This window comes from Phacochoerus africanus, chromosome 16, assembly GCF_016906955.1.
Source record: "Phacochoerus africanus isolate WHEZ1 chromosome 16, ROS_Pafr_v1, whole genome shotgun sequence".
In the NCBI taxonomy this organism is placed as follows: Eukaryota; Metazoa; Chordata; class Mammalia; order Artiodactyla; family Suidae; genus Phacochoerus; species Phacochoerus africanus.
This window is the reverse complement of record NC_062559.1, coordinates 37,164,112-37,188,830: the sequence shown is the minus strand read 5'-3', so window position 1 is coordinate 37,188,830 and position 24,719 is coordinate 37,164,112. Positions and strand designations below refer to the sequence as shown.

Sequence of the window (24,719 nt, the reverse complement as noted above, 5' to 3'; positions counted from 1 at the left end):
CGACCGCAGAATGGTTTAGACGGTGTGAGCTCCCCACCCACAAACAGAAAAACACCTGAGAGAACATAGATTAAAAGCGTTTCTATCTGAATAGATGAATTAGATGTTTTTCCTTTCGTTTTTCCTGCATTTTCTATTTTCACCCATAAACTTGAATAGTTCTTTACAAAACACGTACTGTCAAAATATATCCTTTTTCCTATTAAAGAACAAAAACACTACTCAATTTTCAGAACCATGTCAATTTTTCACCTACCCATCGGATATCCCAAGTGTAGGAGTCTTTTCAATTAGCAATGGAACGTCTGCATCCCAGGCTCTGACAAAGAGTCCCCTTTAAACTGAGCGAGGACCAGCTCTTGTGAGAGGAGCAAGGGCAGAGAAAGCAAGCCTACAGAACCCACCCTGCTGCCCTGCCCCTGGGTACCGTGTGTGAAGTCCTTCGCTTCTGGAAAAGCTATCCACCTGGCTAGTTACTCTTATCTCAAACCATGAAATTCCTGCAGAGTCATGCTTTAATGCTACACTTGTGGTTGATGCAAAATTCCATGAAAGCCCATTTCTGGAGACTCTGGAAACTAATCTTATATCTCTGTATCTCTTACTTTGTAGGGTAGTTATTTTTGTATGTTTGTTATACACCTTATTAAACTGCAAGCTCATGGAAGGCAGAATTTATGTCTGATTATGGTTTGTATTCCCTAGAGTGTCAATAGTTTGCATATATTAGGTGTTCAATATTCATAAAGAGAATTATTGATGTTTCTTGTATAAGATCCAGTGGAATACATTATGTTGTAAATTTATTTTGGAAGTTTTTTCCCTTAAGAATGGATCGCCTTCCCTTTTAACTAATTAGAATTACATAAGCCATCATTTTCTTTTTTCTTTTTTTTAACCCTGGCTTTGAGAAAACACAGAACTATGTTTTGTGTTTTTTTTTTTAAATCATAGTTGATTTACAATGCTGTGCCAATTTCTGCTGTATAGCAAAGAGATCCAGTCATACGTGTGTGTGTGTGTGTGTGTGTGTGTGTTTATTCCCTTTCTTATGTTATCTTCCATCATAGTCTATCTCAAGAGACGGGTATAGTTCCCTGTGCTATACAGTAGGACCTCATTGCTTATCCATTCTAAATGTAATAGTTTACATCTATCAACCCCAAACTCCCTGTCCATCCCACTCCCTCTCCCTTCCCCCTTGGCAACCACAAGTCTGTTCTCTGTGTCTGTGAGCCAGTCAGAACAACATTTTTAATTCTCAATCCCACACTACCTGTTATTACTTCATCCTCCCTCTAAATGGTCTTGAGCTTTTATTTGAATGGGTCTGGGTTTAGGCATCATACGTATAAGTGACCTCAAAGCCATTTTGGACATTGATGAAATAAAAATATTAAAACCTTAAAAATATGTGGTTTAATAATAAATCTTTAAATCAAGATTAAGAGTACATTTAAAATAAAATGAGAAATACAGAATTTCCATCATGGCCTACAAGATGCTCCATCAGTGGGCTTCCTTACCCTTGACCTCTCTGCGTGTCACAGCCTCCCCCCCGCCTCCCCGCCCCATTCTTGCTGGGCTCCAGCTGCCTGCCTGCCAGACATGCCTTGAATACCCCTGCCTCAGGACTTTCAGGAGACTTCTCTGCCTGACACACTCCCAAGATCTGCGTGTGGCCACTCTTTCTCAGCCACTCATTCTAGTTCCTTACCCGATGGTCCTTCCTATGTTAGCCCCTTCCCTTCTTCCATCATTCTTTACTTTCCTTATAGCACCAACCACTCCCCCTGGCCTGGCTGTTTCTCTTGCTGTCTCTCTGAGCACATCTCTTGGCCCCTCCCATTCACTGAAGTATCCCCAATTCCTAGAAGAGGGCCTGGCAATGGGCACTGAAAAAAAATATTTATCCTATCAAAGAATGAATGAATATTTAAAGGCATATACCCCCCCCCCAAGTAATAAAGAAGAAACCTTGTTCTTTCTCCCAGAAGACTAATTTCAAACTTAGCTATGGGGAGAGGCACTGGGAAAAAAGCTTAGGGTGGGGGACCTCTGAGATGTCCAACCTTATCTCCATCACAGAGATGTACTTTCCTGGGCTTTATGAGTAGGTGTCCACTCTGTCTACAATAAGAGTTCTGCGGCTAAAATAAAATGTGGAAAGCAATGATCAACATAAGTAATAAGCCTTCAAAAGACTCCTGTCTCAAGTTAGTACAGAAAATTGGAATCGAGTTGTTATAAAAACATAGTCCCAATTACTATAGGTTGCCTTGTAATGACGACAGTGGAAAGGTCCAAATGCTACTGCAACCCATTCAAAACATCATTTCCTCTGCATTACCTGGGAGATCATTAACATCACTTTGGAGCATCACATTTGCCTGTCTGATACGACCTTAATTGGAACCAGGCATATCTCCCTACATGAGGAGTGCTGGGCTATTAGATATACACCACTGGATAGAACGCTTGCATTTTCATGTCTTGATCCTCCCATACTGCCTGTGTTAGTGTTTCATTTTTTTTCCTTGCAGAATGCCTTCAAAGAAAGGCTCTGAAGGAAAAATGAATACAGTTCATTTATTTTTAAACTCTGCCCAATCATCTCAGTCAAGCAATAGAAAGGAAAAGAGGAAAGTGCTTGCTGTAATAGAGCCATATTTTTTCTGCAGCTCCTCCATTAATTCTTAGGACCTCTGGCTGCCTTCCTTTCAGAATGCAACCCCATTCAAATCTTACATTATCTTGCCTACTTTCAGCTGTTCATTATTGCAGAAGCCAGGCCATAATGGCATTCTGCCAACATGAGTTTTAAGGTCACTTTTATATGCCCTAACTGTATACCTTGGAAACCATTTGTGAATCAGAAATCAGACCTGAATCAATGGGTCAGCTCAAAGGTTATTTATATTTGGCATCCTTTGTATAGCACTGAATATTAGGACCACAGGTTTTTCAGGCGAGACTCCTGAAAACTTGGTCCACCAACGCTGCTGCTCAAATAACGGTTTCATACGATAAGAATACTCCCTCCTGAAGCAGAGGCAGCAGTGGAAACTGCCAATCTGTGAGTCCCCAAGAAGAAGGCTCTTTTCTCTCTCAATCAATAATGATGACAAATCTATTCTCTAAAACTTTACATGTAAATGATAAATGATTAGGGTAATGTGTTGATATTAATATGAACAGTCTTCTCTTTCCTGCAAGTACTATTAACATCAGTGAATTGAATTAATGTGCCATTTGACAGTTTTGAACAAAGAAGTGGTGAAAGGGATTGCTAAAGGCTCCAGAGAAATAATGAAAAGAAACTTTGACCACGAAACGAATTATTCTACAAACGGACCAGAATAGAAACACCCATTAGAATTAGGGCCAGTTTTATTTAGGAGATCCGTTAACCATCTGGAAAACATGATAAACAGCATGTTGATGAAATAAACAGGCTGTTCCCAATGGGCTGGCTATCTAGAAACTGGAGAGAGAAATCTAAAATATGGAGGATGTTTAGAAATATGAATGGAGAATAATGAAACACCAATGCCCAAGCACAACTGGCTTGTTTGTCATTTATACTCCCATGTATTGGCAGGTAGCATCAGGAAGAAAAGTAGCAGCAGGTGTGCTCACAAGTGTTCACTGTAGAAAATGAATACAAACACCTCTGGCTTCTATGCCTTTTGAAAATGAAGACGAATTTAGTTTATAAGAATTTCTTTCTTCTCACATTGCCTCTCTTATCTAAATCATATGGAGATATATGATCTAGGTCAATTGACCCAAATTTGAATATTTTAATTACCTTGGCTACTTGTTAGAAGAGGTATATATATTCTGAGCCGTATTTCGGATGTGGAGGCCAGCAATTATGTGTCATTAATAAGCACCTCCGTTAACCCAGGCTGGCATCAGTTTTAAGCCTCTTGGACAAGTCATTTTAGGAGATTTGTTAAATTGCCACTAGGGGGAGTGTTGGCCAAGCTTTGTGCTTTTGGTAAAGGGAGGGTGCTGACTGCCTCCAGAAGCTTAGCCGTAGCAGAAAGAAAGGATAAAGAGACAAAGGGAGGGAAGTGTTCCCTGGTGAGTAGGAGGTAGTTTTAGTAGGGATTTAAATATCTGTTAAGGAACAGCTGATTTCTTCGGGATTAATGATAAAAGGCCCATGATGGAAGCACAGGGACACCAAAGACCTTTGTTTTTGGAAAAAGCATGTCCTCCTAGCTAGTACCTCCTCCCTCCATCTCTCATTCATTCCCCCTCAGGGGAATGGAAAGTAAACACACTACCCAGTGAACATTAGAGTCTATGGCATCCTCAGTCTTAACATGTCATGCACACATGGTTTCTATATGTGCTTCTCTTGTTAAATATTTTTCAATTGTTTTATATTAAAAAATCTCCTGTTATTGCAGTAATTTTATTGTCTAATTACAAAAAATTGCAAACTTATTGAGGAATATTTGGAAGATACACAAACTGACAAGGAAGTAGATAAAGATCACTTGTCATACCTTCACTCAAATAATAAATGTTAACCTTGTGACGCTGTCTTCCAGAATTATTTCAGTTCATAATTACATGTTTTTTCTTGATGGAATCATTCCATTTTTGTGTCCTCCCCCCACAAACATTAAAAGCAATAGCACACTACTGTGACGGTGGTCTTCCTAAACTCCGTCTCCCTCAAGGATTATCTTTCTAAATTTCTGTTTTCCTTATGATAAACACTATTTAATTTTGGAATAAGAGAGTTCAAGGATCATAGAAAGTTGTAAGTTCTTCATATTGCCATTTTCAGGAAGATTGTACAAGTATATATTTCAACCAACAAAGTAAGAGAATTTGCTTTGCTAGCAATTTATATATTTTGTTTCAAATATATCATCTTCACAGGAGGCCTATAATTATTTTGTCTGTGTGTCTGTGTGTGCCACACCAAATGAGCTTTATCCAGGATGACAGCGTATTGCCATACATCAAATTCATTAATAATATTTTAGTCACCTAATGCCTATTTTCGTCTCATATTATAAAATTGTTTCTTCATGTTTTCTCTGTATTTTCTTTGGTAAACTTGTCCAGGGTTATTACTTATTTAAAAGAAGTTGTTCTTGAATTCACTGTTATTTCTATTACTTCTCTTCTTCTAGTTTATTGTTTATTATATCTTTCCCCTTGCCCCTTCTTTGTTCTTCTGTTGTTATTTTCTAACTTCAGTTAAATCCTTAATTTTTAATCTTTCCATAAAAATGAAGATTTTTAGAGCTATAAATATACCAGTTGAGGACAGCTTTGGCTGTATCTTGTCAGTTTTGTCATGCCATGCTTTCACTGTCATTACTTTCTAAATAGCCTCTAATAGTAGCTTTTACTTCTTTTTTGATTCAGTAGTCACTTAGAAACTTGTTACTTTCAGGATTTTATTAAGGGCCTTTGACCAGGTAAGTGACACATTTTTAAAAAAAAAAAACTGCATGGATACTTGAAAAGAAGGCGTACATTCAGTGTAAGGCATCAATTCAATATGGACCTACTGGCTGACATTTAATTATGTTTTAAAATAATTCTATTTGTTCTCTTTAAAACATAATACAGTAATAATGCAATGATGTTTTAGCATAGCTATGTTTTTGTTCATTAAGTTTTTCTTTTGATGATACTGACATGCTGTGAATATTCATGACAATTTTATTTTTATTACTTGTTTGAACATTTTTATCTATGAAATGATTCCTTGTTCCATTTAATACTTTTAGGCTTAATTTCTTCTTTGATGTCCATATTACTATTTCTGCTTTCTTTGTCTCTCACTTATGTACCATATTTTTCCTTAATTTTTCCTACCATTTACTTATGTAGTTATTTTGTGATTAGAATATGATTGGATATTGTTTTTTTTTTTATTTTTTTATTTTTGGCCATGCCCATGACATGCAGAGGTTCCCAAGCCAGGGATCAAACCAAAGTGACAGCAGTGACAAGGCCAAATCCTTAAATACTAGGTCATCAGAGAATTCCTTGTATATTGTTTTTTTAATCCAATTTAGGATTTTTATCTTTTTCCAGGAAGTTTAACCTAGTATGTATACGGCCACAATGGGTGGTATCTATCACCTTTCTTCTCTATTTCTATGCTTTAACTTGATGCACATCAGAATCACCTTAGGAAGTTGGTGGTGGTGGGGGTGTGTGTGCGTGTTATTTTTAAACACAATTAAGCCTCATTTGAAATTCTGGTTTATAATGCTAAGGTAGTCCAGGGGCTGGAACTCTCAAAAAAAAAAAAAAATCAGTAAGTGATCATAAAGTACACCAAGGAACAAGAATCACTTCTTTAAATATTTCTAAAACAAATTCTATTTCTCCCATAATTAAATTCAATAGTAAACACACATTCCTTTATTGATAATGTTGTAAATGTTTGATTTTTACTAATATTTTATCAAGATTTATATTTTAAAGAATTCACTCTGTTGATTAAATTAAAATAAATATAAGAGTCAATGCATACTGCGAAAATATGTGTGGAAGAGCATTGTATTAAAAATAAAAGTCCTTTTCTGGGTTCCCCAGTCTCATTCTCAGCATTACCCATTCTTGATACCGACTTACTCATTTTCCAGACTTTCCTTACATACATGCAAACACACACAAACACATCCATACACTTCCCTCCTACACACACATAGCAGGGATCATATGCATGCACAGTTCTCCTACCTTCTTTTTTTTTTTTTTTTGTCTTTTTACCATTTCTTGGGCCATTCCCGTGGCATATGGAGGTTCCCAGGCTAGGGGTCCAATCGGAGCTGTTGCCACCGGCCTACGCCAGAGCCACAGCAATGCGGGATCCGAGCCGCGTCTGCAACCTACACCACAGCTCATGGCAACGCCGGATCGTTAACCCACTGAGCAAGGCCAGGGATCGAACCTGCAACCTCATGGTTCCTAGTCGGATTCGTTAACCACTGAGCCACGACGGGAATTCCTCTCCTACCTTCTTTGTTCACTGAGAAATAGTTCTTGATCATTTTCCCCTGTCAAATATAGTTCATTCTGTATAATAAACTCATATTATCATAATTCATTTAGACAGATTCCTCTTGGGTATGAGACATGATAACTTGGTTTGGGAAAGTCCATGCATGTGTAGAATGCAGGGCTGTTTTTCCTAAACATACTAGTTTTACAATGGGGGTCTAGGACTTAGTTCTCTTGAAGCTCATAATTCTGTTATTAACTAGATAATACTGTTTAACTGGGTCACCATGCTGTAAGTAGAAAAAAAATAATGTATTGGGGAAATTAAAAAAAAAATACTGTTCAATATGGTTTACTATGTTGTAAGCTTTTCACTGTTTTCTAAGATCCCCGAGAGCAAAGTCCAGACTGTGTTCTCTTCGGATCCTTCTCATTTACCAAACACAGGGCTTGGCACTTAGCGTTCACTTGATAAATGTTTTGTTGAATCAATGGATATTGGTGACAGTGCAAAATGACTACACTTTTACTATTCTTCTGAAATAAAAGCTAAACCATTTCCTAAAATGAAAGAACAAAAACCCGAACCCAGCAACCTATGTATGTGGTGGTTCAAGGTCAGAGCCGGTCCCTCCGTGTGGAATCCCTTCTCCAGAACTCTGCCCCGTGGGATCAGAAGCAGCAGTGGAGTCACTGAGAAGAACATGATGCACAGTGTAAGGCTGCCTGTGAAGAGACATCAGGGCAGAGGCCAACAGAGCTGGACACCAGGATGGGCACACCATTCCAGCTGTCACCGCCCAGGGGATGGCCCTGCCCCCACAGAGCAGCTCTCCCTGCAACTACTGAAGACTCGTTGGAGGAGGCGCCCTATGATCTTACAGTGTGAGAATAATTTCAACCGAAGGGAGCTTCAAAAGGACTAGCTGCAGAAGCCTTCTTTAACAAGGAATGAAAGGTCTGAAATCTTTGAATCTCACCAAACGCTATCTAAGAGGTTATGATAATTATCTACAAGTACTTAGCGCCAAGATGAGGCAAGAATGTCTTAAGGTATTTTATGGAAGTATGAGAAAGTCTTGGCAGGTAGGAAGTAGTTAAATAAAATTGCAAAAAATTACATTTCAGCAGGGACATCTAGGAATATCTCCCTTATGTGTCAAACAGGAGTTCTGAAAGATATGCTTGAGCCATTTAAAGTCAAACTGGGCCAATTATTTAAGGACATAAGAGAAGAAATCATTTTAAATGGGGGAGAGGGTTTAGGAAGGGAAGCGAGGAGACAGCTAGTTTAATTAGTCACATTTTCTCCTGATGCTTTTTTCTTTGGGGGGGCACGCCTGTGGCATATGGAGGTTCCCAGGCTAGGGGTCTAATTGGAGCCACAGCTGCTGGCCATGGCCACAGCCACAGCCACAGCAACATGGGATCAGAGCCGCATCTGCAACCCACACCACAGCTCACGGCAATGCTGGATCCTTAACCCACTAAGCGAGGCCAGGGATCAAACCCACAACCTCATGGTTCTTAGTCTGACTCGTTTCTGCTGCGCCACGATGGGAATACCCTCCTAATGCTTTGAAGGGTTGTATACACCTCACTTCCAGCTCTAGCTGGGAAAGACAGATTTCGAGATTCCAGTGACTCAGAAAAGCACCATCACCAAGAGATCAGTAAGCCTGGTGTTATTTACCTACCGAATTTACTCTTTAAAATGTGTTTGGTCAGCTGTGCTTGGCCTCTGTGACTGGCTGTATTTGTCCAAAGGCTAATTAGCTCAGAGGGTAGAAAGATCAGTGAGTTAATCCATAAACTTGAGTGACTGATGAAATCTAACTGCCAACTGGTACCACAGCAGATACTTTTTCTTTAAAGGATTAATGAGGCATGCTGGCTCTTCTCAAATATTAGCCTTTCCAAGAATAAGATGGGATGAAACAAGAGAAAAGACAGTCAGAGAGTTTTTTGCAAAAACTCTCTGCAAACATTTGTATGGAATTTTACAACTAAAACTTCCAGAATTCCAGAGCAGCATGTGGGTAGTACCTGCTAGGTGATTCACGGATCTGGGGTGGTCTTAGATAGAAGTTGTTCTTTTGAGTCCTTCGTAACAAATGAACATTTCATTGTCGAGTACTCACCATGGGCCGAACGCTTAGCATTTTACATGTTGTTAATTCACTTGGTTCTCACAATAACCTAACAAGGCAGGCGTGATTATTCTTTAATTTAACAAGTGAGACCATTCAGATTCGGTCCCCGAGCTCACACAACGGGTAGGATTTAAACCCCAAAAGCTCTGGCTCCAGAGGTTTGGTAGGTTTTTTTAAAAAATATTTTGTTTATATTTTTGAAAATTAACATTTTTTATTATAGTTGGTTTATAATGTTTCTTCAATTTCTGTTGTGCAGCGAAGGGACTCAATCCCATAAATTCCTTGTGCTGTACAGTAGAGCCCCATTGCCTATCCATTCCAAATGTAACAGTCTGCATCCCCAAACCCCAAACTGCCCGTCCACCCCACTCCCCTCTCCCCCCGGAACCACACGTCTGCTCCCTTTGGCCATGATCAAACATGTTTCTGTTTTGTAGACAGGATCATCTGTGCCATATGTTAGATTACACAAATGCGTTTTGATCTTCACCGCTATGCTGAACTGCTCTAAGGGAAAGGAAAGAGTTTGGGTCCAAGATCAAAGTTTTCCTGGCTCCAGTCCTCCTTTAGATGTACTCTGATTACAGCTTGTGTACGGATGGACCATGTCATGCAGCTATAGCAAAGATAAAAAATCACTGGGCCGAACGCTTAGTCTATTAAAAGAATCTATGCTTTTGAGTGCACTGCATTAGTTTGCTAAGGCTGCTGTAAGCAAGTACCACAGACTAGGTAGGTGGCTTAAATGACAGAAATTTATTGTCTCACAGTGTGGAAGGTCAAGTCTGAAATCAAGGTGTCAGCAGGGCTGGGTCCTCCTGAGGGCTGTGGGGCACAGATCTATGCCAAGCTTCTCTTTGGTTTGTAGATGGCTGTCTTTCCCTATGTCTTTCTACATTGTCTTATCTCTATGTCCAATTTTCCCCCCTTTTATAAGGACACCAGTCATCTCGAATTAAGGCCCATTTTAATGACCTCACTGTACCTGGATTATCTCTGTAAAGACCCTATCTCCACATAAGGCCACGTTCTGAGGTGCTGATAGTTACAACTATCATCTTTTTTGAAGGACGACACAAGTCAACCCATAACACACATCAAGGTTGCAGGCAGGTTTAAACGCCCACTTGTGTGGTACAACATATAGTCAGTACAGCTGGAGCACAGCACAGGCTCCCATCAATTCTGAAATGCCCAGCCTTCTACTTTCTCAAAGGCACTGTTGGGTATTTTTCCTCCTAGTTTCTGATGTAGGGACTAGTGAAGGAGTTGTCTGATCTGTAGGACTGAGTCCAGACATTTCAGAAACCACTCTTTTGACACTGTCCTGTTTGAGTCCCCCATTGCCATCAGCTACCCCTTGAGGTTGTAGAATGGCTTATTAAGAGGTGGGGTGCTTACATGGGGCTCAGTCTGCTCCATGAGAAAGAAACAAGCTTCAATCCATCATAGGATGCCCTTGAACTATGGAAAGCCATATCCCTGATCCTGTCTTCTAGAGTAGTGGTCCCCTAATTCTCTATTTTTAAAATCTTCGTGCCCCTTTCCACATTTTTTAAGTTGACTTTTGAAATATTTTATCAAAGTTGAAATAGTTGCAAAGAATTGAGTTTTCAGGGTATTATAATCATGATGTTTAAAAAATAAGACTGTCGATCGCTTTTAAAAATGCATCCTTGGGGAGTTCCCATTGTGGCACAGTGGAAAAGGATCTGACTAGTATCCATGAGGATGCAGGTTCTATCCCTGGCTTTGCTCAGTGAGTCGGGGATCCTGTGTTGCTGTGGTTGTGGCATAGGGTGCAGCTCAGATTCAACCCCTAGCTGGGAACTTCCATATGCTATGGGTGTGGCCCTAAAAAGCAAAAAAAAAAAAAAAAAGCATCCTTGGATATGCATACAGAGGTGATTTGATACCCATAATTGCTCAAACATACATGAATAAGTTCTTCTTTAGTAGCTGGAAATTTTACATCCTCATTTTTCTCCTTTAATACAGGTCACTAAACTTTTTACGTATAAGGCCAAATATTATTTTAGGTTTTCCAAGCTGTGTCTGTCATTCCTACTCTACAATGCTGTTGCAGCAGGAGATCAGTCACAGATGATGCATAGACAAATGGGCATGGTTATATGCCAGTCGACTTTTATTTATAAGAATAGGCAGCAGGTTTGATTTGGGCCATGAGTCACTTTTGCCAACCTCTGTCCTAGAACTCAAATTCCCATTTACTTCCCATTTCCCCCATTCTACCTTGATTCTACTCGTATGGAATTTTATCATAATCAAATTTTATGCTTAAATGTCAGCTGTTAATCATGTTATCATACTTTTGTGAAACACACACACACACATCTCAACTTGGAAGTCATATATACAGGCTTGAAAGTCAGCGAGACCTGGATTTGAATTTTACTCTGCCACTTCCTAGGCGGATCATGAGCTGCCTCTTCTGCGTGTCTGTTTCCTTATCTGTTAAAGGGGATATGATGCCTTTTAACATTGCTCTTAGTGCTGTTCTGAAACTGTTAGAAAAAAAGGATGGAGACTGAGTATCAGCACTGAAGGCGCCCTGATTCCCGACCTCCATCCATCCTCTGAGTGCAGGGCGGTCTACTCTTTGATAAAAACTAGTTCTCTTGATAGACTATGGCAGGTGGCCATTTAAAAATAATAGTTACACTAAAAATATTTTTTAAAGATTTGGGAAATTTCATTAAAAAGACTTATGCCTATGTAAAGTGCCTGGCACGTAGAACCACCACACAAGTGTTTCTGACGTTGCTCTGGCCTTGACACAAGTGACTAGGAGTGAGGTTATGAAGGACAATTAACCAGGGATGGGAGAGAGAGACCAATCACCACACACAGTTGGTGTGGTTATTGTATAATTACCTGCAGTGCTCAGGTTTGGGGATAATAGTTTTTCCTATCCACTGCTATTTATACCTCTACCCAGGTGACATGGAACTGCCACGGTTCTCCATCATCCTAGCTGCAAACTCCTTCTCTTTTGACAATTCTAACAATTCAGAAACCTCAGGTAAGGTGAAAAGAGTTTGGTTCATCTAGGTTTCATCTTGCAGGTTGCTTTGCAAAGCTACGATCGTGCACAGCTCTTGAGTTTGCTCTTATAATTCAGATTTTCTTCTGTGTTCTTTTCAACTCTGTGCGAGAGAGGCCATAAAAGGAGGCCGGAGGGGAAGGAAGGCACAAGACAGGGGCTAATTTGTTTGTTTTCATCGATTTCTTTCAAGTTGTTTTCAAATAACTCTTACAAGGTCCCCATCTTTAAAAGGGGCTATTTATTCCTTATGTAAATAGGCATGGAAATGAATGCAGAAGTGAATGCATGAGTGAATTAAAGAATATGTAGATAATCTATTGGAAATTGTTCCTATCATAACCTCTGTATTCTGTGAAATTCCAACTTTGACACTAATGGCTGCAGGAAAAATAAACCTCCGTGCAGGTTGATCCATAGATCTTCACTGATTATCTATGTTCGCAGATAATACCAAGGCCTGGAACTCATACACAACAGACATTCAGCAAGCATTGGTTGTTGAATACATTGAGAGAGCCGGGAAATGTGGTCATTGTCTGTCGTTAACAGAGACATATTAGTCAGTCAGTTAATTTCTTTGAGCCTCACTTTCTTTACCTGGAATAAGATAACTGCATGCTGTTGCCCTCCCCTCCCTGCCCACAGAAACACTGGTCCCTAGGCACGAAAGCTGTCATCAGATGACATATATTTGTCATTCCAGGACTCATCTTTCTTCAAGATGTAGGATGTTATAGGATTACAGTAAGCAGATTACCGGATGAAACAGAGGAAGACATCACCCCTCTCTCTTGAGGACTAAGGAAGTCAGGGGTGTGAAGTGCCTGGCTGGGGTGGGGAGAGGATGGCAGTCCAGGGCTGGGAAGAAAGCGACCAAGAAGTGGCTGAAACGTGCATATCGAAGAATCCCAAATATGCATGTTTTTCAAAACCTTTAGTATGTTTTTCAAAAAGAAGAGGGATAGAGTTGGTGCTGTGTGGCGCAGGCTTGGCTATCCGGGAAGATTTACAGGCCATCTGCAGAGACCAAGAACATCTTGACTTACAAATGTAAAAAGCCACCAATTATTTATGGCAGTTCACAGCCTTCCTGCATGCCACAAGGCATCTGTCTAAAAGCACAACATCGCTTGATCCTGACTGGCTTCCAACATCAGGAAAGCATACATCATCATCCCGGAGCTTCTGGTACTCTGCCTCCAGAAACATCATCCCAAGGATCCCTCCTCAAAAAACAAGGCTGAGTTGTTAGGTGATATTAGATTTGAAATGATAATAGCGATAGCTTCTGTTACTATCCACGAAGCACATGGCAAATGCCACTTTATTCATTCTCTGGACATTTCTAGATGTTAGATTAGCGTAAATAACATCTATGTTTCATCCATGAGGAAGAAACCCACTAAGATTGGAAAGGTAATATGGCAGGACCTAAATGTGACTAGTGGCTAAGCTGAGACTTTTGTTTGTTTGTTTTTCCCTTAATATCTGGCTGGCTTCTGGTGTTAGCAGGAAGTGTCTGAGAATGCAGAATAGGGGAATGATCTGAGAGCAGAGAGCATGCACACTGGTTGTCCAATGAGAGAACATTCCATAGCCAACGAGCTGAGGCAGACATCTGTGAGATATGAAAAATAAATAGCTTCTCCCCAAGGTATGTAATCATACTATCTTCTCCTTCTATAGTGCATTACGGTACGCTGATCACTCACCCAGACATCGCTCTAATTTTTATTCAATAGCCCTGTGAGAGATGCATCTTTACTGCACTTTTACAGATAGGGAAAACTAAGGTTCAGAGAGGTTAAGGAGCCATCTATAGAGTGCTTGGGAAATTTAGGGTGGACAGGGATTGTTCATAAGTTGGTCTTTGCAAAGCTTGTTGGGTCTAATTTGCAAAGGCATCAGAGCCTGGCTCATGGAATCTAGACTGGGGGCTTCTGCCCCTTCACCTCCAGCACTCTCTAAGTCTGGAAGAACATGGCCCTACTACCACTACAGTGGGTACTAGAAAGAGTGCCAGTGGACAGTACAAGATAACACCCCCACAACCCGAGCCTCAGATTAAAGCCTTAGGTCTTAGGGCAGCACCAGTGTTGGTGGCTTTTCAGACCACATCCTGCTTTGGTATCACTCATTGTAAGTGATAACACTTCTGAAATGCAGATTCCATACTGCTGGCCCACTAACCAAGAGTGGGCTCTAGTTCCCTTGCTGGGTCCTATGGACTGGCTAGTCCTAGTTAGAAATGATTTGCCCCAAGAGGTCCTAACCAGGGCTGCCAGCATGAAGGACATTAGCTGGTGGCTGGTGCTTCATTGCACCCAGGCAAGCGAATGTTAGAATCGCCCCAGATGCTACCTCAAATGTTTAACTAGAAGAATTCCAACCAAGTCAGGATGAATTTTTATTTCATTATGCTTCCAGGTCTGGGAATTATGCCAGTGAACTGCTCTCCTTGACAGGTCTCTCATCACTTATAGCTCAAAGGAAGAGAAAAGTGAGCTCCCAAAGTGCCAGGCTGCAGCCCTCCTTGTCAGATAGCAACACCTCCATGGAACAGCTGAGCAAGGGGATGAGTAAAGACCTGTCATTCCCTTATCGCTGGAACCCTGAACACTGAGGATAATTCCGTGTATGTTCCTTTCCAACGTCCTGCATAAGGCACAGAGCTGAGGAAAAGACCTAGGAGAGGGATGAAAAATCAGTTTCAGCTATGAGCCAATTCTGATAGCTTGGCAGTGGCTGAGGAAGCTTGTGTTAAGAAGGATTCCAAAACTCTATCTGGGTACCATGGAAAGACAGCTATGATCATGGAGCATAGGCTTTAGAGGATGGATTATTTGGAAGTTTGACACATATACGACCTTGCAAGTCACCACGTCTAAACTCCTTTTTACATGTGAAGATGCTGAGGATCACAGGGTTAAGTGACCTGTAAAAATTAGTTCTTAAACTAAAGACCTTCCACAACACAAGGTCTTAGATTCTGGATTACTGCTCTGTCATCTACACAAATACTCTTCTACTCCTGAATTTCTTGAATGTCACAGATTATTTGAAATAAGATAGCATATTAGTGAACTTTGAAATCCTATGGTAATGCAAGGACAATGATTATAATGATAATTTTGCTTATGAAACATCCAGCTAGTTCCCAGGGTCTCTGCACCCTCTGAAATCCCAGAGCACTTCTTTCTGCTCGTGACTGAGTGGATTAGCCCTTGGCTTGGCCAAATAACCAGCAGATTCACAAAGCAAGTTATCTTGCTCTTAAGATCCAGTCCCCGCTTACGGTTTAATCTACTTGGACTGCCCCCGTTACCTTAGGAAAAAAGATTAAGCTATGCCGTGAAAAGAAAGAAGTTGCAAAGGACTTAGACAATTTAATCCAACAAACATTTGTTGAGTGCTTAGGTGCACAAGGCCTTCTCTCTGACAATTCTGCCCAACATGCTGGAAGTGGGTAGAGATGGATCAGAAGGTATCCCTGATGTTACGGATGATAGAGAAAGATAGGGATTTGTTTCCTTTCTCAATGTTTTGTGTTATTCCTAAAAGAGCTCTTTATTAATGGAAGGTTTAAAGCACCAAGCTTAGCATGAGCTTTATCCTTCGACCTGCAGATTTGGCTGAAATCATGCTCTTTAGGAGGCTGGGACTGGGTGCCACTAAGGAGGCTTTGCAGCACGATTTAGATCTAGTTATTGAAGGGGTTGATACTGTTTTCATGGTTGGTTTTATATATCTTAAAAAAGAAAACTTTGGATAAGGCTCACATCTAAGGAAAAGATTTGAAGACCGAATTAACAGGGAGAACTATGGAGTCAGTAATTTCCAGCTCAAACAAAATTTGCAGAATCGAATCCGCTGACAAGCAATTAAATCATCCCTTAGTCTCAGTTTCTACTTGTCTCCCTAAAGAATTATCTGTTCGCAGCAGAGTTACTTTCTCTCAATTGCGGTTTGCTTAGCATATTATTAAAATGAAACCCATGTTCCCTGAACGTACTGAGTTGAGGGAGGTAGTTCCAAAGTGCAGAGTGGCAGGGCCAAGATACCTGGGGGCTGGAAAATGACACAGATGGTGTGCTGACTTTCTGTAATGGGAAATGGCACGCCTTTTAGTTCCTTCATGCCAAACAGCGCAATGGAGAAACCAAGATTTAGCTAGATGCTGTCTTTGATACATACCACGGTTAAATGCAAAAATAAGCACATCTGTGAATACTGGTGCTCTGTTTGCTGCTTTGTTACCAGGGCAGGTCAGCCAGGTACTTCATGGAGGTAAGAGAGAGGAAGGTGTCACAGCCTGATGGGGAAGTGAGAGAAGTAACCCGACTCAAGAGAACAGTTCTGGAGGGCCCAGCACTCCTCTACCCGATAGAGTAACTGCTAACCACCCGTGGCTACAGGAACCTTGAATCATGGCTAGTGTGACTGTGCCGTTGTGGCTTTTTGTGTTTTGTTTTGCTTTTTTGTTTGTTTCTGAGTCTTAAATTTTCTTTAATTTTAGCTAATTTTAATTTAAAAATTGGTACTTCAGTTATTACAAAACTCTTAAGTATGTTTAGAACAACTTATGTTCCTGAGTCTACTTTTTATAACTGTAAATGTCCTGAAATCTAAATACAGATTTCCTGTGAAAAGTCAGTATCCAAGTTGTGCTGTGCTATAAGTGTAAGAGATATATCAGATTCAAAGACTTAACATGAAAAACTGAATGTAAATATGTTGTTAATAATTTCATAGCTGTATGTTGAAGTGATAATATTTTGGACATACCGGGTTGAGTAATACATATGATTAAAATGATTGGGGTTTGGTTTGTTTTCTTTATGTTTTAACATGACTATTAAAAAAATTGAAACTACATAGATAACTTGCATTGTATTCCCCCTAGACAGTGCTGGTCGAGAAAGATCTGCCATATTATTCTTGAAGACCATTATTTTTTGAATAGTTAATAAGATTTTCTTTTACACATAGGCATACCTGGTATAACAGTAGAAACTGCATAATATGAAGTATGTATAACAAATAACCCATGTTTTTAAAACCTGCTACTGAGACCCTTACAGATTCCTTTTCCATATAGCAATGTGAGCTGGCTTATTTGCTCTGGTCTTTTATTTCATTGTATGGAATTGGAACTTTGAGGAGATCAATACTTTTTCTTTTTCCCTCTAGTGGCCTAACCTTCCCTTTCATTTGTCATTAGCAGGTCTTCAGTGGGGATGCCAGGTTATAAAACCGACAGAAATGGAGAAGCTCTGGTGGAGGTGGGAGTTGAAGCCTCCCAGTCACTCCCCCAACTGCACATTACCCCAGCCCCCTGAAGGCCCCCACCTCTGAGGGGCACGCTTTGAAAACTTGTGTCACTCAATGATTTCCACACTTCATCTTCCCAGTCTTCAGGTGCTGCATCTTGGCACGTCCACTGCAGTCTCTTTCTGAGCTGGGACCATCACTCCTGATCACAAGATCTTCAGAACGCGTGGTAGCCCTGGTGATGCCCACAGCCCCTGCAGGTCAGGCACACCCCCAAGCTGGCTGCCCTGTTGTTTCCAGCCCCTCAGGACCCTCACCATCGCTATGGTAACAGCAAACCATTCCTGGCAAAAGCAAGCAAAGGGCAGCCTCTGAGCTGGTGACCTTCCACCTCTCACAGACAGCCCAGGAGGAGCTGGTCGCACAGAGGACTGACCCAGTTCCTCGCAGTCAGATAAATGCTCTGCAGAGTGAGGGGCACCTTGCACAGGAACACAAGGGGGGGACAAAGGCAGCATTTTGGTGACAGCTTTTTACTTAGTTCAAACTCCTTTGCTTAAATGGCATTATTAATAATTCACCCAACCACCCTGACTGCCTTTCCAATTTGACTTTAATTATTGCAACGACTGTTTAATTCACCTTCCTGTGGCCTAACTCCACCAGACAGACCTACAGCCTTGGAAGACCTCTCTCCCCATCCACTCAAACTCTGCCCACCCATGAATATAGCAAACAGGTCAATCAGTGTGTGTGACGACACTAAGCCCTGGCCAGTCTCTAGCTGGCAAGAAGAACAAGGTCTTTAAATTTTTAAACAAGCTCTTTAAATTTTTGGTGACTCCATTTCCTCATCTAGAAAATAGGTATACAAATAGTCCTGCTGGGCTGTTATAAAGATGCAGTGGTTTATTACATCTATATAAAAAGTAGTGAACAGTGCCTGGCCCACACTCGATGCTCAAGGCAGGTTAGCTCTTCCTGTTGCGATTGATTTTATTCCAGTTGCTGGAAGAACGGAAAGATCCTGTCCAACTCTCAATGCTGAATATCAGGGACTGGATTCAACATATTATATTCACTTTGACTTAGATTGGACCACTCTAGAGTCACTTGAAAATCTGAGAGAACTCATTTTTATTTGTTTTTACATTTCCCTTTCTAATACATCCCACATCCTACACATGCCAGAAAGAGGCAGTGGGAAGAAGCCTTCCCTCCCAGGAGCAAACCAAATAGTTACAAGCCTGCAGTTAATTCTGGTGCCTGAAAGAGCCTTTTCATTTCAGGTCCCGTAACTAGCTTCACCAACCCTCCAACCTCAGGAGTGAGAAAACCACCACGATCTAGAATCATTTCCAAAACTCCTTAATTCAAACCTTCATCGAGAATGCCCAGGACCTCACTCAGGTACCGAAGCCACTGCTTAAGCCGGCAGTTGATTGAGATGGGGCTGTGGCAGGATTCAGTGGACCCGTTTGCGAAACGGAGATAATGAACTTGAGAGTATAATGCATTCTTGGCTATTCGTGTAGGGCAGAGATCTTACTTGACCCTGAAATGGGTTGTCATCAAAGTGTTATGTGATTTGGCATAACTGTATTTTCTTAAGGCCAAGAGAGAGTTTCATAGCCTTCAAATTCTTAGACTTCTGTGATCCAAAAATAGATTAATAACTTCTCTCTCTCTCTCTCTCTCTCTCTCTCTCTCTCTCTCTCTCTATATATATATATATATATATATATATTGCATTTTCACTGCTTCCATAAAAGGTTGTTTCTTTTCTCATTCTTGTCAACAGGTGCCAGCACTACACTTATGTCAAGTGACACTAGTGGGGGAGAGAAGACACCAAAGAGAATAGAGGGTCCTTCTCGTGAGATGACTGTCACTTAATGCACGTCTACTGGAAACCAGACTTCCTCAAAACTGTGCCTGAACTGAGATGTGCTGAGGAATGAGACGCAGCAGGAGAGAGGCAGATGCTCCCTTCCAATCAGGTGCTGTTCTCCATCCAGCACACCATCTTGAACATCTTGGGACCAGAGGACAGCCTACATTTCTAGAGAGGTCTCAGCTAACGAACAGGACACTGATCTGATCAGACAAGTTTCCCCCATGTTCTGTGCAGTCGCCCACAGTTAGGAAACTCTCCATCTCTTCCAGAGCGTCAGCCCCTTTTTCCAGGTCACAAAAGTAGAAGGTCTCTACCAAACACCCAATCACCCTTACCCCGATTTCGAGTCTTCTGCAGACAACACCTTCCTAGCTCTTGTTTCCTTATTGTTCATCCCAGAGCCCATTCAGGGCACAGCAAATTCCACTGTAGAGCCACGTGAAGACCCACAACCCTCTTCTGTCAGTAGGATACTGTTTTAAAGGACAAGCCAGTAAGATTTCCCACGGATGACTATTTCATGTGCATATATTTATGAACCAGATGATAATGCGTTTTCTCTTTTTCTCTCTCTGTTATTCGAACCTGAGTGGATTGTAAATTGAAAACACCAAGTGTGCTGTCAGTCTCTCTGGCACATAACATAGGAATTCACATTTTAAAAAAGTAACAGTTTCGAAGCCTCAAAATCAGAAGACAGAGGAGAGATATACTAGGGAGAGGTATGTAGGCAGAGCTGGAAGCCCCGAGTTCAGCCCCCACTCTCTGCACCCAAACCAAAGGCAATGCCTTGCCCCCTCCCACGTTTGGAAGGATTAGAGATCCTCTGGAACCCAACACTTGAGCACAGTGCTGAGGTCGGTCTTGCGACATATATTTTTAAGTTTGCAGCTGGAAGGGTCCCTAAAGGCAGGAGTTTCTCCTTTCACATGCTGCCCCCCCCCACTGCCTGTTTACAGCACTGCTTTCTTATTCTTTCTCCTTCTAGCCAACAGAATTGAAAATTTCATCACCAGTCTCAGAAAATTAAACCCCAGGGAGCAAAGCAATAGCTGAGAGCATCCCTTCCCTGGCAAAGAGCCAATCCTTGAATACAACTTTGCCAATCCTCTCTGGCTTTCGGAGGTTTAAACGGATGCAAAACGGAGTCATTTCAGAAGCTTTTTTTTTTTTTTTTTGACAGCTAGAATCTCTCCAACTGCACTCTAACTCTTTTTGCCATTAATTTTTTAAAAAGAGAGAAACCAGATTTCAATCTGGAGACTAGTTTCATGAAAGAAAGGGACAGGACTCAGGAGGGAACGGCAGCGCAGGAGGAAGAGATGCTTCCTTCTGTGGCTGAGGGTCTGAAGAAGTGTTTGATAGATCATTGCAACAACGTATCTCTTCACAATGCAAACCCAGCAGCACACTCAGGCAGCTCAGGGCTCGGCTCTGTGCCTGCTCCTTTCTCTCTCTTCCCAGCAATGCACAGGGTTGACTCTTATTAATTAAAGCATCCTCTTTTGAAATGGATCAGTGCCCAGGGAGAGACAGCAAAACTCCACTCTTCACAATGGTCCTAACTAGACAAACCAAATACACAGTCAACTACAAATCTGATCACACTCAAGCAGAGCACGCAGCCTTTGGAACACAGAGGCTCACACATCACGGGAACCCTAGAATGCCTGCTCTTCCCTGTGCTTGTTCCAATTCACGGTTTTCTAGGCAGACAATAGGACAAAGCTACATTTTAGCTCAGGCTGCTAATACCAGCAGACAGATGTGTAAGACTGAGGTTTACTCACCAAGCTCCCGTAAGTCCATCTTTCCCTACTACAAATACTGCTTCTAAGCCGCTGTCACCACCAAAAGACTTAAAGTCGTCCCCCTGAAGAGCAACGTGCTGGAATACCAGATGGTTCCTGAGTAAGCTTGTTTATGAAATAGATTTCCAGTTGAGCCATGTGAATGGAGACCCGCCGCACACCTTTGAATGGTATACACTTCAAGTCCAGAAGAATAAGCATGTAGCTTTGCTTATGTTTATGGAGCTGGAGCCCAGGGGTGCTCCGATTGGCAGGAATCGCAGAAAGATCAGCCAATCAAAGGGAGCTTCCATTTCAGGGAAACTCCTGCTCATTTATTTAGCATCTTCAGAGATCATCGGCTTTTCAAGGAAGAGATTTTCTCTTGGAGTAGCACAAGAGAAAACAATAAGTTCATTTAATTTTAGTGCCCTATGCTCTTTCATCAATAATGATATAGTGCTTCTGAGTGCTCTCAATATTCCCACTTTCCTTATAAAGAACTAAAAACAAAGGAAAAGAGGAAGAAGAAGAAGAAGGAGGAGAAGAGGAAGAAGAAGAAGAAGAAAGTGCTGGTGATGGGCCGGAGATAGTTCATATTCATCAGCCTCCACCTTGTTGGGAGAAAGGAAGGGGGAGGGCCTGGGCTCAATAATTACTGATTCTGTTGCCATGGAAACAGACTGGCTGCAGCGAGTTGGATTCGTGTAGAACATCTGCTGCCAGACCCATAATCAACTGCAATCTCATCTCTCCCCCTCTCCCTACTTTTATTTGATTGTGAGTTTGCTTTCTCCCTCCTTCTCTTTGCACAACGGTTTTTGTCCAGAAATGTCAGGTAACGGCCTCACTCTGGACACATAGCGCACATGCACCAACGGTGCTCACAGTCCCAGAAATGCACTCATGCAAGAGTGCATCCCAGCAGGGTTCCCATGGGAGGATCCATACTCTGATTCCCACTCAGGATGTAAACAAACACACACAGCCCCTCCTGAGCCGCCACCGCTAATTCAAATTTACTGTAAGCTACCTCAAAAATTAGTACGGCATCTTTTAAAATAGTTTCCATCTAACAGCCCTATAACCCCCCCCCCCATAAAAGTTTGCAATGGCATTTCTTGGAGAGCACTGTGGGGGTGGTTCCCAGCAAACCTTTGGAATGAGGCAACTAAACAGGGACCCTTGCAGAAAAAAGCTTGCACAAAGCACTTAGGCTCAGATCCTTCTCCGTATTAGCATTTCACCAAGGCGCCCTGAACATGGGGATCCCCCTGGGAATGTTCTCAGCCCATTTGCTTCCCCCTCTCTCCTCCCCTTGCTTGCTCCGAATTCTTCTGGTTGCCTGACCAGAGTTAATGTCACATTCTAGATGGGCTGCTATCTTTCTCTTTAACAGCAGGGGCCGCCACTGAGCAAAGAAAGGCTGCATGGCCTGGTCAAACACAGGATGGGGATCAGATGGTGAGGTCTGTGGAATAATAGACGGACCCTTGATAATAGAGACCGAGGGAAAATGGTAAGTAAAAAGAAGGCTCTGATTCTGGCTTCACTTAAAGAGAAGGGAATTATTCTCTGTCCCACTGTTGTGAATCTCAAGGAGATCCTTCCCCTAAAGGTCTCTACAAGCCTGGTGCCCTTAAACTATTAATAACACAGACCAGGCTTGGGAGGGAGCTGACACCAGCTCTTCGTGTGTCTCTGGTTCTTAGAGCCAAAGTGAACTGTTCATTACCGCACACCCAGTGCCTAATAAGCAAGAGAAGCCCCAGGCCTCCTTTATTCCTAAACGACTCTTTGTCCAAATCCGATTTCCATCTGTCTCCAAGTGCTCAGCTCTGGCCCAAGGTCTTGATTTGTACTTTCTCTTTCAAGAATCCATGTCCTGGCTTTCCATCTTGTCTCCTCGTGCTACTGTGAGCTTGGGAAGGAATTCTTACACAAGCTCTGCCTCTCAGGCACCCAGCCATCTTTCTCTGCTCTGTCCAGACTCCCTGGATATCTCAGGGTTTCTGAAAACTTTCTAACCTCGTCTGTCTACCCTCCTCTGCCATGGGGACACCTACTCTTTCTTTCCCTCTCACCCTCCTGAGACTGTTCAAATTGCCACTGTTTTTATCCCAAACCGTGCCATTCCAACCAGGTCTTCCCTCAATCAAAATTTAATCATTTGTTCGAATATTTAGTAAGTGTTTATGCTAAACACTGTGCGGGCGACAAAACAAACTGGCATGCCTTTTGCCTTATGGCACGATGACCCTGGCAGAGGACACAAAAAAATCTGAAAATGTAACTTTCTTACAGAGCATGAAGGAGAGCTGTGTGCAATGAGCACACATCATGAAAAGACTAGACTTTCGAGGTAAGGAAGAATGTCTCAGAGGAAGCGATATTTCAGCGAAGATCTAAAGGAAGAATAAAAGTTAAATGAGTTGAAAGTGAGGGGAACAGTGTCTCAGACATTAGGAATGGTACCTGCAAAGGGCCTGCCTAGATGCACAAGGCCTAGGAAGGAGGGTAGCGTCCTTGAAAACTTGAAAAAAAGACAAATGTGGCTGATCGGGGTGAAGGTGATGAGAAGGATAGGGTGAGATGAATTTGGAGAACAAACACAGGCCAGACCTGCAGGGTCCTGGAGATCATGGTCAGAGTCTGGTTTTTCTCCTATGAGAAATGATAAGTCACTGAAGTCCTTCACTAAATGACTGCCTGTCCCCGCTCCACAGCACACCTCCGTAACTCAACATATCCCCCAGTGACGTGAACAAGTTAATAGGATATCAATCTGATTAAAACAGTTAATTTCAAGGCACCCATAACTTGTTGGACTGACCTAGCTAACATTTACTAAGTGGTTAATAGTCCAGATAGCATTTCATCTGGATGAATCAAGTTAATCTTCACAACAATGCTGTGAGACACTATGAGCATCCCTGTTATACAGCATGAGGAAATGGAAGCATAAGAAGTTCAATAGCTGGACCCAGGTTATAAAGATAAAATGCGGCAGGGCTGGGATGTGCACCAAAAGATGCGAGCTCCAGTTTCTCTAAGTGTGATCTCCAGGGACCACCTGTATCAGAATCATGTGGAGCTCTCAGCAAAATGCGGATTCCTAGGGTCCCATTGCATCCCTCCTAAGCCACAGTCTCAGGGGAGGACTCTAGAGACATTTTCCCAAGATGTCCAGGGGATTCTTATATAGACCAGTTTGAGAATCATTGCTAAGGGAGGCTTAAATAAAGGGGAAAAAAAAAAAAAAAAGAAAAAGACTAACCCTAACTTAAGCTTTAATGTACCAGGTGGAGAAAGGCATTTTCTTTGAGAGTGGGGGTTTCACCACTCCAAGCCACCCCAAAGGACCCATTTACATCAGAAAAAGGTCACTATCCTTTAACTACCAATTTTCATGTTGAGGATGGGTACCCATAGCACAGTTTGGGGCTCAGTAGCAATGCTGGTGAGCAGGCAAATGAAAAAAGAATAGGTGAGCTTCTGAAAGACCAGATTCACCAGCTAGTTAGAGATGCTATCAGACCTGCCAGCAA

At 41.8% G+C, this 24,719-nt stretch overlaps 1 protein-coding gene across 7 annotated transcripts in view; it reads right to left on the bottom strand.

Moving 5' to 3' along the window:
• ELMO1 (engulfment and cell motility 1) overlaps nucleotides 1–24,719 on the bottom strand; it is a 561,177-nt gene that overhangs the window by 119,692 nt on the left and 416,766 nt on the right. Inside the window, exon 1 of one of the 7 annotated variants that reach the window (XM_047763113.1) lies at nucleotides 21,172–21,195. The exons of the other annotated variants lie outside the window; for them this stretch is intronic. The gene's annotated coding sequence lies outside the window, so the exon portion shown is untranslated. Of the gene's footprint in view, nucleotides 1–21,171; nucleotides 21,196–24,719 lie in introns of those variants that run through there. 7 annotated transcript variants of the gene reach the window in all.